The sequence below is a fragment of the Plecotus auritus genome (assembly GCF_963455305.1).
Source record: "Plecotus auritus genome assembly, chromosome: 3".
NCBI lineage: Eukaryota > Metazoa > Chordata > Mammalia > Chiroptera > Vespertilionidae > Plecotus > Plecotus auritus.
Window position 1 is genome coordinate 135,632,155 of NC_137772.1, and position 16,154 is coordinate 135,648,308.

Below are 16,154 nucleotides of genomic sequence, written 5' to 3' on the forward strand. Positions count from 1 at the left end.
GGACCCCTTGTTTCTCGTGGAATACCTCTGCAGCTGAGATATCTCTCTGGATTAAAAAACATGCCACACATGGATGTCAGACCAACCCATTCCACACCTCTGCCCCTCATACCAGTCTGGATGTACTTTTTTCTTTACCTCTCTAGTTGAAGGACTTCCATTCAGTCAGATTTCAGGTGGTTCAAAAATGATGGTTGTTCTGTATTTTAGTTGTAATTTTTTTAAAAGCCTGTTTAATTTTATTTAATACACAATTTCTCATGTTTGTTTGTTGTTGTTTTAATATTTTTTATTGATTTCAGAGAGGAAGGGAGAAGGAGAGAGAGATAGAAACATCAATGATGAGAGATAATCATTGATTGGCTGCCTCCTGCATGCCCCCCACTGGGGATCAAGCCTGCAACTGGAGCATGTGCCCTTGACTGGAATCGAACCCAGAACCCTTCAGTCTGTATGCCAACGCTTTATCAACTGAGCCAAACCAGCTAGGGCTTTTTTTTTTTTTTTAATATATTTTTATTGATTTTTTACAGAGAGGAAGGGAGAGGGATAGATAGTCAGAAATATCGATGAGAGAGAAACATCGATCAGCTGCCTCTTGCACACCTCCTACAGGGGATGTGCCCACAACCAAGGTACATGCCCTTGACCGGAATCGAACCTGGGACCTTTCAGTCTGCAGGCTGACGCTCTTCCACTGAGCCAAACCGGTTTTGGCCCAGCTAGGGCTTTAGTTGTAATTTTGATGTGGTTGTGAGAGGCGGCAAACACTGGCATTTACCTACGCCACCATCTTGGTTCTCCTAAACATTATATTTTTAAATATTAAAAAATATCACAGCCCTAGCCTATTTGGCTCAGTGGATATAGGCCTGCAGACTGAAGGGTCCCAGGTTCCATTCCAGTCAAGTGTACATACCTTGGTTGCATGCTCAACCCAGGAGGCAACCAATTAATATGTTTCTTTCACATCAATGTTTCCTCTCTCTGTCTCTGCCCCTCTCTTCCACTCTCTCTAAAAATCAATGGAAAAATATCCGTGGGTGAGAATTAACCAAAAAAAAAAAAGAACCCACAAAATTTCCATTTACTAAATGAGAAAGCTATCATTCTCATACATTCCTCTTAAAAATATAAACTAATCCCACTTCCTGACTCGTAACTTCTCTGCTAAGCATCTGTCTTTGGGTAAAGACTTGTTACACACTCATCAAAATAGGAATTCATTTGGTGCATCCATACTGTGACCGTAAAGCTCCATGAGAATATAGTTCCTGAATCCTCAGGGTCTGCCACACAGTAGAGATGCAGCAAAAGTTTGTTAAATGACTCTGGAATTCTACATCGCAGTTTTATAAAAGAATGTGCTCAAATTATGACATGGAAAGAACCCCCATACATAAAACACACAAAAACATGTCTCTCTGTGTCTGTTTCTCTCTCTCTCTCTCTCTCTCTCTCTCTCTCTCTCTCTCTCTCTCTCTCTCCCCCTCCTCCCACCCCCCTACCCCTGTGTGAGTCAACCCATGGACAAATATATGAAAAGGTACACACACCAACCAGTAAGAGTGACTACATTTAAAGAAAAGGTGGGGATGGCCCATGAAGGGGGACTTTGGACTGTCTGAATGGTTTTAGATATAAATATATTCTCAGATTAATTGCATACTTTAAAAAAGAATGTTTTCTAAGTGATATACATGCAAAGACATTTATGATAGCATCATTTGTAACAATAAAAAGTTAAAAATAACCTCTTAGGAGAATGGTGAGATACATGTTGACCATGGACTATCATATAGGTGCAGTGAGTTATGTTTTTGAGGAAGAGTCACAAGAAATGATACAGTACATTATTAAGTGAAAACAACAACAACCATTTAATACAAAAAAAAAGTTCACCTTATAAGAAGCACTAAAGAAAGTTGTTCAATCTGAAAGCAAGTGACCCTAGAGAACAATTGGATCTTACACACTCTGCAAGGCACACCTGTATTCCTTACCTGCACCACTTCTCCTCTTCCCTTTTTATAACACATTTTTATATTGGTTTATATTACAACTAGAGGCCTGGTGCATGAATTCATGCACCAGTGGGGTCCCTTGGCCTGTCCTGCGGGATCAGGTCAAAACCAGCTCTCTGACATCCCCTGAGGGGTCCCAGATTGCGAGAGGGTTCAGGCAAGGCCAAGGGACCCCACTGGTACACAATTAGGGCTGGGGAGGGATGCGGGAGGTTGGCCAGCTGGTGAGGAACTGCGGGAGGGCTCCAGGGCATGTCCTGGCTGACTAGCTCAGTCCCGATCAGCCGGACCCCAGCAGCAAGCTAACCTACCGGTCAGAGCATCTGCCCCCTGGTGGTCAGTGCATGTCATAGCGACTGGTCGACCGGTTGACTATCTTCCCCCTAGTGTTCAGTGCATGTCATAATGAGCAGTTGAGCGACCTTAGCATATCATTAGTATATTATGCTTTGATTGGTTGAACAGACAACCAGACGACCGGACACTTAGCATATTAGGCTTTTATTATATAGGATAAAACTTTGCTTCCAGAATACTAACAAATAAATAAATCTCACCAAGAAAGATAATTGCATAGGTAATTACAAGGAACAGAATAAATGCATATTTCTTCTCTGAAATTATTTAAAAAGCAATTATAACAAACAATATATATATAACTATTGTTAGACCTCCAACATATAGAGGCATAATATATTTAATAATAACAGAAAGGAGGTGGGTGGGAGCAAAGTTGTATGGGAATAAGGAAATTACACAGGATGATAATTCACATCCACAGGAACAAATGAAGAGAACTGGAAAGGGTAAATAAGAAGGTTAGTATAACAAACTCTATAAATATATACTTGGTCTCCTTTCTTCTCTCAACTTCTTTAAATACATAAAATTCTATAAAATATACATATGTATGTATATATTATATATGTATATATAAATATCTGTATGTTGTACAAACCCAACAATACTTATCATTATTATTTTATACTAGAGTCCCGATGCACACAAATTCATGCAAGAATAGGCCTTCCTTCCCCCAGCTGCTGGCACCGGCTTCCCTCCAGCACCCGGGACCTGGGCTGTTTCCCTCCTCCAGCCGCCAACAGTCACCCAGGACCCAGCTGGCTTCCCTCCGGCCCCAGATTCATCAGGAAGGACATCTGGAATGATGTCTGGAAGACATCTGGTCTAATTAGCATATTACCCTTTTATTATTATAGATAATTTTATATCTTTGAAAGAAAAAGGAGAGCAAATATAGCACAAAAATAGCACAAAAGGGGTAAAGCTTCTATTTCTCACTGTAATTACGTTTAAATAAAACTGAAGTATATTTTGGTGAGTGAAGGTGCATTTGGTAAGACCTAGAGCAGTGGTTGGCAAACTGCAGCTTGTGAGCCACATATGGCTCTTTGGCCCCTTGAGTGTGGCTCTTCCACAAAATACCATGGCCTGGGCAAGTCTATTTTGAAGAAGTGACATTAGAAGAAGTTTAAGTTTAAAAAATTTGGCTCTCAAAAGAAATTTCAATCGTTGTACTGTTGATATTTGACTCTGTTGACTAATGAGTTTGCCAACCACTGACCGAGAGCAACAACTAAGAAAATAACCCAAAAAATGAAGTGCAAAAAATAAACCACTAAAGGAATTAAAATGTTTCACTAGAAAATAATCACTAGAAAGCAGCAAAGGAAACTAGAGGAACAAAGAAGACCTAAGATGCGGGGCGGGGCGGGGGGAGGGGGAATAAAATGGCTGACATAAATCCAACTATTTCAATAATAACAGTAAATGTGAATGGATTAAACAATCCACTCCAAAAGAAGAGATTGTCAATTTGTGTTTTATCTGAGAATATGTTCTCTAATCATAGGGACAGTTGCAGTGGTCTGTGTCCAGCAGAAGTGAATACACTCAGGATCTTGTCATCACTTTGGGTACTAATATCCCAATAGTCCTTTGAAGAACTGCCTCACTTCCATTCCAGTTTTAATGATTTGAGTGCTAATGACTCACAGTAGCTTCAGAGATGAATAAATGACCCAGACTTCATCAATCAAGATACATCTCCCAGGAACGACTTTGCTTTAGAATTCACAGACTGTGGAATCAGCGGAAGGGACAACATAATGTTAAGAGTGTGGTCACTGAAGTGAAATCCCAACTCCACAAATAACTAGGTGAGTAACCTTGAGTGTCTTAACCCTTCTGGGACAGACTCTGAGGTAGCACTCATGTTCCCCAAATACTAGACTTGTATAACTAACTCTCATTGAGTATGGGTAGGACCTGTGTCTGGCTTCTAACCAATAAATATGACAAAGATGATAGAATGACATCAGTTCTGTGATAATGGCAGAAGTAAGTGGCTGTGTTGGGAAGGCCAGGTGTCAAGGAAGTAAGGATGGCCTCTGGCCAATAGGCAACAAGGAACTAAGATGCTCACTCAGTTCTACAGCCCACTAGTAAAGGGCTGCTGCCAAAAATCATATGAGATCTTTCCCCAATCGAGCCTCACATGAGACCACAGCCCTAGCCAACACTTTACAACCTTGTAAAACCCTGAGCAGAGGACCAAGTTACACTGTGACTAACACACAGGAATAGTGATATAATAAATGTAAGTTTCTGTAAAAAAGAAAAAAATAGGATAAGAAAAAAACCGGATTTAAATATATGCTATCTAAAAGAGACACACTTTAGACTCAAAGATACAAATAGGTTGGAAATACAGAGATAGAAAAAGATATACCATGAAAATGGCAACAATAAGAAAGCTGAAGTGGCTATACTAATATCAGAAAAAATAGATTTTAAAGATAAAATAGTGATAATAAGATCAATTCATCAGTAAGATATAAATAATTATAAACATATCTCTGCACTTAACAACAAAGCCCCAAATACATGAAGCAAAAAATGGTAGAATTAAAAGAAGAAACAGACAATTCAACAATAATCATGGGAGACTTCAAAGCCCTACTTTCAATAATTGACATAAGTAAGCATAACATCAAAAAAATTTTTTGAAGACTTGAACAACACTATAAACCAACTATACCTAACAAACAGTTATAGAGCTGTTTATTCAACAACAGCAGAATGGACATTCTTCTCCAGGATAGATGCTATATTAGTCTCAATAAAGGTAAATAGAATTAAAATCATACAAAGTAAGTTTTCTGACCATCCTATATAATAAAACCTTAATATGCAAATCGACCAAATGGCAGAATGACCAGTCGCTATGACGTGCACTGACCACCAGGGGGCAGACGCTCAATGCAGGAGCTGCCCCCTGGTGGTCAGTGCGCTCCCACAGGGGGAGCTCCACTCAGCCAGAAGCCAGGCTAATGGCTGGCAAGCGCAGCAGCAGTGGCAGGAGCCTCTCCCGCCTCTGCAGCAGCACTAAGGCAACTGCTCTCCAGGGGTCCCGGACTGCGAGAGGGCGCAGCCCAGGCTGAGGGACAACCCCAACCTCCCCCACCCCCCAGTGCACAAATGTCATGCACCAGGCTTCTAGTAATAAAATAAAATTAGACAGAGAAACCTAGATGGTGGCATAGGTAAACACCTAAACTGCTGTCTCACACAACAATTTCAAAACTACAACTAAAAGACAAAACAGACATCATCCAGAATCACAGGAAGGCTGGCTGACTGGAAATTCTACAACTAGAAGGAAAGAGAAAAGCATACTGAGACTCAGAGGAGCTGCAGGAGGCAGAGGTACTGAGACGCACGTGCAGAGAGGACTCAGTAACTGAGGGCGTGGGTGGCTTTCTCAAGCGGGAGGGAGACTAAGGCTGCCGACTGTGCTGAACTCCAGTTCCGGGCGAGACTCTGGGGACCCAGACTCATACAGGGTGAAACTGGACTGTCAGGAAAGAGAAAAGCACACTAAGACTCAGAGGAATTGCAGAAGGCAGAGGTACAAAGGCGTGCGCACGGAGAGGGTGGGCAACTGAGTGCGTGGTAGGCTTTCTCAAGCGGGAGGAAGACAAAAGCTCCCAACTGCACTGAACTCCAGTTCTGGGTGAGACTCTGGGGACCCAGACTCATTCGGGGAGAAACTGGACTGTCTGGCAGTAGGCGGAACTCGAGGGCAGCTTTCTCTCAGAGGTGCTTGCAGCGATTACCATGAGACACTGAGACACAGGGGCCTATTAAGGCAGGGCTAAGGGGAAACCAATGCTGTCTGCTCTGCCCTGAGACTCCACCCCATCCAAGCTGAGCACAGAGGCTTTTGCAAGTCTTGTCTCATAAGGGTGTCTCCAGCACAGAAGTTCTCCCAGCGTAGACACAGCTGATCCTCACAGCCAGCTGGCCTGGGGGTCAATTCCTCCCAGTGATACCAACAACAATCAAGGCTTAACTACAACAAGACTGTGCACACAGCCCACAAAGGGGTGCACCAAGAATGTCCACCTCAGGTAACTGGGGAGGCTGAGCCACTGGGCCCTATAGGACGCCTAGCACACAAACCACTCTATCAACTCAGGGAAGCAGCCAAAATGCGGAGAAAAAGAAACAGATCACAAATGAAAGAAATGGAGGAAAGCAAAAGACTGGATATAGAGTTCAAAACCACGGTTATAAGGTTTTTCAAGAATTTTCTAGAAAAGGCCAATAAATTTAGCGAGACCCTCAAGGATATGAAAAAGGACCAACTAGAAATTAAGCATACACTGACTGAAATAAAAAATATTATACAGAGATCCAACAGCAGACTAGAGGATCGCAAGAATCAAGTCAAAGATTTGAAATACAAAGAAGTAAAAAACACCAACTGGAAAAGCAAAAAGAAAAAAGAATCCAAAAATATGAAGATAATGTAAGGAGTCTCTGGGACAACTTCAAGCGTACCAACATCAGAATTATGGGGGTGCCAGAAGAAGACAGAGAGCAAGATACTGAAAACCTATTTGAAGAAATAATGACTGTAAACTTCCCCCACCTGGTGAAAGAAATAGACTTACAAGTCCAGGAAGCCCAGAGAACCCCAAACAAACAGAATCCAAAGAGGATCACACCAAGACACATCATAATTAAAATGCCAAGAGCAAAAGACAAAGAGAGAATATTAAAAGCAGCAAGAGAAAAACAGTTAGTTACCTACAAGGGAGCACCCATACGACTGTCAGCTGATTTCTCAACAGAAACTATGCAGGCCAGATGGGAGTGGCAAGAAATATTCAAAGTGATGAATAGCAAGAACCTGCAACCAAGATTATTCTACCCAGCAAAGCTATCATTCAGAATTGAAGGGCAGATAAAGAGCTTCACAGATAAGAAAAAGCTAAAGGAGTTCATCACCACCAAACCAGGACTATATGAAATGCTGAAAGGTATTCTTTAAGAAGAGGAAGAAGAAGAAAAAGGTAAAGATAAAAATTATGAACAACAAATACATACCTATCAACAAGTGAATCTAAAAATCAAGTGAATAAAAAAATCTGATGAACAGAATAAACTGGTGAATATAATAGAGTCAGGGGCATTGAAAGGGATCGGACTGACAATTCTTGGGGGGAAAGGGGTGTGGGGGGTGCGGGAAGAGACTGGATAAAAATCGTACACCTATGGATGAGGACAGTGGAGGGCGGGTAAAGGCAGAGGGTGGGGTGGGAACCAGGTGGAGGGGAGCTATGTGGGAAAAAAGAGGAAAAATTGTAATAATCTGAACAATAAAGATTTATTAAATTTTAAAAAAGAAATTAAATTAGAATCCCATAACAGAAAAATTGTAGGCAAATTCACAAATACATGGAAATTAAACTACGTATTTCTAAATTACAAATGAGTCAAAGAAAATAATCATAAGGGAAATTAGAAAATATTTTGAGATGAATGAAAATGAAAGTACAGCATTTGAACATTGATGGCATTCAGTGAAAGCAGTGCTTAGGGGGAATTTACAGCTGTAAACACTTTTTTTTAAAAGGGGAAAAGAATCCCCAAACTATAACCCAACTTTACATCTTAAGACACTGGAAAAAGAAAAGCAAACTAAACCCAAACCAAGGAGAAGCAAGAAAATAATTAAGATTACAGTGAGAAATTAATGAAAAAGAAAAAAGAAAAATCAATAAAACCAGAAGTTAGTTCTTTGAAAACATCAATGACATTGACCAACACTTACCTAGCCTGATCAAGAAAAAAAAGAGAGGATACCTCCTCCCCCTTCTCTGCCTGGGCAGAGGGCCTGCAGGCTCCAGCCGGGAGCCCATGAGAGCGTGGGCGGGTGGCGCAGTCCTGCCCCATTGCCAGGAGCCAGAGCCCGCGTGGCCTGAGCTGGGAGCTGGAGTTGGGAGCCATGGATGAGGAGCCCGGGGACAAGAGGGCTGCCTGCGGGCAAGAAGGCTTTGGCCCACCAAGTGTGTACCTTGCTGCTATTGTAACCTTCCTTGAATTCTTTGCTTGGACCTGCTGACAACTCCAATGCTAACTAGAGGAGAAGAGATAGAAACATCAATGATGAGAGAGAGTCATAGATCAGCTGCCTCCTGCATGCCCCCACTAGGGATAGAGCCCACAACCCAGTATGCACCCCTGACTGGAATAGAACCCAGGACCCCTCAGTCCGCAAGTCGCTCTACCCACTGAGCCAAACCAGACAGGGAAAATTGTTCTTTAAAAATCACTGGAAATTAAATCTTCCCAGTCACCACTTTGTCTTACTCAAGAGAATACCTTTGTATACAACTAAACTTTGTTTCCAAAGTAGGTTTAGAAAATACAGAAATTTAGAGGGTGGCTATTAGCCTTACATGAGACTTCACTGTATGCTTTTAAGATTTTAATTCTTGTGGCACATTTAAAATACAATATGATTAAATAAAATTACAACATGGATGAAACAATAAATTTTAAAAATTGTAAAAAAAAAAAAAAAAAAAAAAAGAGAGAGAGAGAGAAGACTTAAATTACCAGTATTAGGAGTGAAAAAAGGGACATTGCTGCCAATCTTAGAAAAATAAAAAAAGAATTATCAGGAAATACTATGCCAACAACTTAGATAAACTAGATGAAATGGACAAATTTCTACAGACACAAATAACTGAAAGTGATTGAAGAAGAAATAAAAAATCTGAACAGTCCTATAACAAGTAAAGAGTTTGAATTTGTGATTAATCATGACTTTTTATATTCTGTACTAGAGGCCCAGTGCACAAAATTTGTGCACGGGGGAGAGGGGGCGTCCCCCCTCAGCCCAGCCTACACCCTCTCCAATCTGGGACCCCTTGAGGAGTGTCCGACCGCCCATTTAGGCCCAACCTAAACGGGCAGTTGGACATCCCTCTCACAATCCAGGACTGCTGGCTCCCAACTGCTCGCCTGCCTCTGCCTGATTGCCCCTAACCGTTTCTGCCTGTCAGCCTGATCACCTCCTAACCACTCCACTGTCAGCATGATCGACGCCTAACTGCTCCCCGGCCAGCCCGATTGCCCGTAACTGCCCTCCCCTGCAGGGGCTGGTCACCCCTAACTGCCCTCCCCTGCCAGTCTGGTCACCCCTAACTGTCCTCCCCTGCAGGGCTGGTCACCCCCAACTGCCCTCCCCTGCTGGCCCAGACACCCTAACTACCCTCCTGTGCTGGCCTGGTCACCCCTAACTGCCCTCCCCTGCAGGCCTGAGTCCCCCACAACTGTCCTCCCCTGCAGGCCTGGTGCCCCCAACTGCCCTCCCCTGCTGACCCGGTCACCCCTAACTGCCCTCCCTGCTGGCCTGATTGCCCACAACTGCCCTCCCCTGCAGGCCTGGTCCCCCCCAACTGCCCTCCCCTGCAGGCCTGGTCCCCCCCAACTGCCCTCCCCTGCAGGCCTGGTCACCCCTAACTGCCCTCCCCTGCAGGCCTGAGTCCCCCACAACTGTCCTCCCCTGCAGGCCTGGTGCCCCCAACTGCCCTCCCCTGCTGACCCGGTCACCCCTAACTGCCTTCCCTGCTGGCCTGATTGCCCACAACTGCCCTCCCCTGCAGGCCTGGTCCCCCCCAACTGCCCTCCCCTGCAGGCCTGGTCACCCCTAACTGCCCTCCCCTGCAGGCCTGAGTCCCCCACAACTGTCCTCCCCTGTAGGCCTGGTGCCCCCAACTGCCCTCCCCTGCAGGCCTGAGTCCCCCACAACTGCCCTCCCCTGCAGGCCTGGTCCCCCCCAACTGCCCTCCCCTGCAGGCCTGGTCACCCCTAACTGCCCTCCCCTGCAGGCCTGAGTCCCCCACAACTGTCCTCCCCTGCAGGCCTGGTCCCCCCCAACTGCCCTCCCCTGCAGGCCTGGTCACCCCTAACTGCCCTCCCCTGCAGGCCTGAGTCCCCCACAACTGTCCTCCCCTGCAGGCCTGGTGCCCCTAACTGCCCTCCCCTGCTGACCCGGTCACCCCTAACTGCCCTCCCTGCTGGCCTGATTGCCCACAACTGCCCTCCCCTGCAGGCCTGGTCCCCCCCAACTGCCCTCCCCTGCAGGCCTGGTCCCCCCCAACTGCCCTCCCCTGCAGGCCTGGTCCCCCCCAACTGCCCTCCCCTGCAGGCCTGGTCCCCCCCAACAGCCCTCCACTGTAGGCCTGGTCTCTCCCAATAGCCCTCCCCTTCAGGCCTGGCCCCACCACTGCCCTCCCCTGCAGGCTTGGGTCCCCCCCAACTGTCCTCCCTTGCTGGCCTGGTCTCCCCCAACTGCCCTCCTCTGCCAGCCTGGTCACCCCCAACTGCCCTCCTCTGCTGGCCTGGTCACCCCTAACTGCCCACAACTGCCCTCCCCTACAGGCCATCTTGTGGCAACCATCTTGTGTCCACATGAGGGCAGCCATCTTTGACCACTTGGGGGCAGCCATATTGTGTCTTGGAGTGATGGTCAATTTGCATATTACTCTTTTATTAGATAGGATTTCTGATGCTTAGACATTTGGAGCTTTTGTGGACCCTGGAGAGATTTCCCCTTCCAGGGTTAGCCAGTTCCTAGCAATAGTTCCTAAGTACCTGTGATTGAATCTTTCATATGCAACCTAACAAATCCAAAGTCCACATGGCACTATATTCCCTATTCCCTGCCCTAATTAATCATCCCAGGTCTGGGTACCAGGAAACTCAGAATAATCCCTATGCCCCAGAATCTGATGAAATTATTTAAATTAGCCAGTTTGAAACCTACATATAATGCCTTCCACAGAGAGAAAAAAAAGTTCTTGCCAACATTTTTCCTTGCTCCCTTGCTCCCTTTGCCTCCTGATCAACCCTATTATTTCCCTGTGTGTGGAAACTTGGGAACTATGAGTAAGAAACTAGCTTTTCGGTAGCAACCATCTCCTGCTCTAAAAGCCTCATCCAACCTGTATAATAATAAAACCTATGTTTTGAGATGATGAGTAATTTAAAAGCTACCCATAGAAGACCCCTAAGTGCAGATGGCTTCACTGGAGAATTCTACAGATTATTTTTAAAATAATTAATACTAATTCTTTACAAAATCTCCCAAAAAATAAAAAAGGAGGGGACACTTCCCAATTCATTCTATGAGGTCAGTATGACCCTGAAACTAAAACCAGACAAGGATATTAACAATAAAAGGGAACTACAGACCAATACCCCTTATGAACATAGGTGCCAAAATGTAGAAAAGCATTTAATAAAATCCAACACTTCTGAATAAAAGAACAAAACAAAACAGCCTATGAATTAGGAATAGATAGGAACTTTCTCAATTTGATAAAAGGGCATCTATGAAAAACCCAAAACTACCATCATTCTCTCTCTCTCTCTCTCTCTCTCTCTCTCTCTCTCTCTCTCTCTCTCTCTCTCTCTCTTTCTCCATATACTAGAGGCCAAGTGCATGAAATTCGTGCACAGGGAGGGTTGTCCCTCAGCCTGGCCTGCATCCTCTCCAATCCAGGACCCCTTGGGGGATGTCTGACTCTCAATCCAGGACCACTGGCTCCTAACCGCTCATCTGCCTGCCTGCCTGCCTGCCTGCCTGATTGCCCCTAACCCCTCTGCCTGCCTGCCTAATGCCCCTAACTGCTCCCCTGCTGGCCTGATTGCCCCTAACTGCCTCTGCATCCCTGCCTGATCACCTCTAACTGCCTCTGCCTGCCTGCCTGATCACCCCTAACTGCCTTTGCCTGCCAGCCTGATGCCCCTAACTGCTCTCCCCTGCTGGCCTGATTACCCCTAACCGCTCTCCCCTGCCAGCCTGCTGGCACCTAACTGCCTCTGCCTTGGCCCCCGTCACCGTGGCTTTGTCTGGAAGGACGTCCGGAAGACATCCAGTCTATTTGCTCTAATTAGCATATTACCCTTTTATTAATATAGATTTGCTTTTCTTTATTTCAGAGAGGAAGGGAGAGGAGAAGAGAAATAGAAACATCAATGATGAGAAAGAATCATTGATCGGCTGTGTCCTGCATGCCCCACACTGGGGATCGAGCCCTCAACCCAGGATGTGCCTTGAACAGGAATCGAGCTGTGACCTCCTGGTTCATAGGTTGATGCTCACCCACTGAGCCATACCAGCTGGGCATAGCATCATACTTAATGGTGAAAGACTGAACTCTTTTTCCATAAGACTAGGAGCAAGGCAAGGATGTCTACTCTCACCATTGTATTCAACACTTTACTGCAAAGAGTTAGGCAATTACACAAGAAAAGAAATAAGCCCTAGACGGTTTGCTCAGTGGTTAGAGCGTCAGCCCAAGGACTGAGGGTCTTGGGTTTGATTCCTGGTCAAGGGCACATACCTCAGTTGTAGGTTCGATCCCCAGCCCCAGGGTACTCCTTTGTTCAGGAGCTTATGTATTTCAGATTTTGCACCCTTGCAATGGCCACAGCCATCCTGGCCAATGACCTGTTCCCAAATGTGACCAACAAGCAAGTGTCTTCCCTACATCACATAGACTTTACTGAGTATGCCTATAATATTCAGCTTTCGCTCTCTTCCTTTCCAGTTAATTAATAACTGAGTTAAATACAACGATATCAAAAGAAGCCAGACACAAAGGACTGCAGAACTGGATATTGTATGACTCCATTTATATGAAGTACCCAGAATAAGCAAATCTATAGAAGCAGAGAGTGGACAAGTGGTTGCCTGGGGATGGCTTAAAATACAAGGGAGATTGACATTATGGTCAAGAGAATGAGTGCTGTAATAGAGGTGTATACAAGGTACAATGGTGGGTCCAAAGTTCTCCTGTGATTGGAAAGGTGGGAGGCCAGAGCAGTTAAAAAAAATGCTTGAGTGGTGCTAGAAATAAGGCGAGCCCCCAAAATCAGGGGTCCTGGTAGAACACAAAGGATACTCAGGGGCCAGGCAGCAAGCAAATATCTTTACTCCTGCAGGAGGGTATGTACCTACACAGAGTCTGGCAGCATGCACACTGAGCAGGTGGTCCGCTCAGGGTTTTATGTCTGACACACGTGATCTGTCCCTCATTCTTGATTGGTCAGAGCTTAGGCTCACAGTCTTGCCCGATTGAGCAAGGAAAAAGGGAGGGGTTGACCTTTGCCATTTAAAATGGTAGACCCCTGCCCTAGCCAGTTTGGCTCAGTGGATGGAGCATTGGCCTGCGGACTGAAGGGTCCTGAGTTTGATTCCAGCCAAGGGCACGTGCCTGGATTGTGGGCTCGATCCCCAGTAGGGAGTGTGCAGGGGGCAGCCCATCAATGATTCTCTCTCATCATTGATGTTTCTATCTCTCTATCCCTCTCCTTTCCTCTTTAAAATCAATAAAAATATATTTTTAAAAAAATAAATAAAATGGTGGACCCCAGGGGAGCTGCAAATCACACCAGCCAAAATGGCGCTGCCTAAACTCCCTTTTTTGACAGAAAATATTACTTGTTTATTCTCACAGTGGGGTGTTGAAGGATAAGTATTTCTCCAGTAGATGAGGTGCAGAAGGGCATTCTAGGAAAAGAACAGTATGTTCAGAAGCTGTGAGCATAAAGCATTGGGCCTGCCTGGTAATTGTGTGATTAGTGAGGTATGCCTGGACTGTAGGTGTGTAGGAAGGTGGGAGTGGGGGTGGAGGAAAGTCAACAAGATAAGGCTGCAGAGGTGTGCCATGCTAATGAGTCAGGACCTGGCGTAGTCTGCAAAGGGTATGTCTGCATTCAACAGAGGTCAACATTACCTTAAGAAGCTTTCAAGGAGTACATTGTTAAGACAAAATGGCAGCTGTAGGATAAACAGAAAGAGGCTCATTTTACTTTAAATACTCCCTAGTAAGACTGAAGCAATGATCTCAAGCTGTAAGAGCCAAGCCTTTGGTTGAACAATCTGACAGCTGGGCTAAGTATTCCTCATAGTGTCCACCCTTTGTCCCTCTCACTTCTATTGACACTTTCCCCAGGCTTCTTCTCTTAGCTACTGAGCACCCTATATTTTCAGGGCTTTTTAAAACATAACAAACTAGGATTGTATAACTGGCTCTGTTAGTCTCATTACTGTATGATTACAGACACAGGATTTAATGCCAGAGCAGGTGAAGGTAGCAAAGCAACTGATTTGATGGGCAAAATGGTAATGATATGGCATTCCATTTCATCAAGGAATTCTTAAGCTTTGTGGGGCTGAAACCTGATTAACACTCTTGGCTAAACCTGGGACTTGGCTAAAGATTAAATAATCAGTCTTTCATTTCATTAAGTACTTTAAAGCCAATATAGCTTCCTGAAACATGTAAAGGAAATTCACTATTATACGACTAAGTAGAAACTTTTTAGCATCCTATCTTGTATGAAAGAGAGAGACCAACAAAAATTAAATAAAAGAACTGGTGCCTTTTGGTCAGAACCGCTATCTTCCAGTAATTCACCAAAATGATTAACACCAAGGGAAAGAGGAGAGGCCCCGCTATATGTTCTCTAGGCCTTTTAGAAAACACGGAGCTGTTCCCTTGGCCACATACATGCGAATCTACAAGGTGATATTGTGGACATCAAGGGGATGGGCGCTGTTCAAAAAGGAAGGCCCACAATGTCACCAGGGCAAAACCGGAAATCTACAGTGCCACCAGCATGCCGTGAGCATTGTTGTGAACGAGCAAGTTAAGGGCAAGATTCTTGCCAAGAGAGTTACTGTGCGTATCGAGCATATTCAGCACTCTAAGAGCCGAGATAGCTTCCTGAAACGTGTGAAGGGAAATGATCAGAACAAGAAGGAAGCCAAAGAGAACAATACCTGGGTTCACTTGAAGCGTCAGCCTCCTCCACCCAGAGAAGCACATGGTGTGAGAACCCATGGAAAGGAGCCTGAGCTGCTGGAACCCATTCCCTATGAATTCATGGCATGATAAGTGAAAAAAAGAGAAAGAATTCTCTGCTGATAAAAATGTTTCTCTTAATTGAGTAGAAATGTGGCATCCCTTCCCCCAAAAAATAATTAAGAAAACTATGTGTCCTAAGAAAATAAATAAATAAAATAAAATAAGCTAAAATAAAATAAAATAAAATAAAATAAAATAAAATAAAATAAAATAAAATAAAGAACTGGTAAGGGCCCTGGCCAGGTAGCTCAGTTGTAGAGTGTTGACCCCATATGCCCAGGTTGTGGGTCAATCCCCCATCAGGGCACATATAATAATCAATGCATAATCAATAATGAAGGCATAAATAAGTGGAACAACAAATCAATGTGTGTGTTTTTCTTTCTCTCTCTCCCTTCCTCTCTTCCTAAAATCGATTAATAAGAGAAAATATAAGAACTGGTAAGAATACATGAGTCACTGAGAATGCTTAAAATTATTTGGCTCCCCCAGGAAATAGTTAGATAGTCAGTAAATGATTCAATACGGGAAATAACCAGTCTGCGCAAATGCCAGCAGTAAAGGGAACTGAAAGACATCAGAGGTGGGGAAAACCTGTACCTGCTGCTGAGAGTTTTAAATCTGAACTAGTGAAGGACTGGGCTCCAACCTTCTTGTTCTAAGGGAGCTCATAAGATATAGCTGAAAAAGAACAGTAAGAAGCACCAGCTGCTATCATTGCTTACCCAAGAAAATTCCACCAAGACACCTCTTGCTGGGGCTTGATTTGGGGTTCTGTCTTTGGTATGGAATCAGAAGCAGCGTTACCTACATAGCTACTACTTACTGCCAATTTCCCCCTTGGTTCCTGGACTGGCATGCAAGCCCTGTTAAG

General features: G+C 44.5%; 1 pseudogene across 1 annotated transcript; it reads left to right on the plus strand.

The window, feature by feature from the left end:
• Nucleotides 1–14,834: 14,834 nt before the first annotated feature.
• On the plus strand, nt 14,835–15,307 carry LOC308244800 (large ribosomal subunit protein eL21-like; annotated as a pseudogene). Its single transcript has one exon. The product of its transcript is annotated as a large ribosomal subunit protein eL21-like (transcript).
• Nucleotides 15,308–16,154: the final 847 nt, after the last annotated feature.